Source organism: Echinops telfairi, unplaced genomic scaffold (assembly GCF_000313985.2).
Source record: "Echinops telfairi isolate 266 unplaced genomic scaffold, ASM31398v2 ScPeMD7_23;HRSCAF=83, whole genome shotgun sequence".
NCBI classification, from domain to species: Eukaryota; Metazoa; Chordata; class Mammalia; order Afrosoricida; family Tenrecidae; genus Echinops; species Echinops telfairi.
In genome coordinates, this window is record NW_022103920.1 from 37014820 (window position 1) to 37015449 (window position 630).

A 630-nucleotide genomic window follows, 5' to 3' on the forward strand; every position below is an offset into this window, starting at 1 on the left:
TTATTGTCTATACAGGAAAGGAACAGAGGGACCAGACCTCAGTTACACCAAGCATTAAGGGCAACATACAGGCCTGAAGCAGTGAACTGACAGAGAGGTCTCCAGGGAAGGCCCCAATCCCCATTAAAACGACCCCTTTCCCCAGAAGATTGCACTACAGAGGACAGCACTGAAAATACAGCCCGGGGAGAGTGGTGGGTCTTCCCAGACCACAAGGGAGCAAACTAACAGGGAGGGAGGGATGGACAGCGAGAGAGAGAGCAGCATCCTCGTCCACCCAACACGAGAACCACACTCCTGCTCAGAACATCCAAGGCACAGAGAGGACCGTAGGACCGGCCCCAACAGGAGACACGACGTCCCCCCAGTGACCCACTGCTCTGCAGCGGACAGCACTGGAGACACAGTGGGGGAATTGTGCCTATTCTGACACCCCCACACACACAGCAGCAAAACATGAAGGGAGCACAACAAAGCAGCAAGGGAAGAAAAGCAACAAACTCCCGAAGAATTCTAAAAATAGACTTCCGACTCAGAGGGCGGGGTTTGGCATCTCATGAGACTGGATCAGAAAATTCACATAACGGTCAGCAGACAGATCTGAAACTATTTATAGGCTTCTTCTATCTA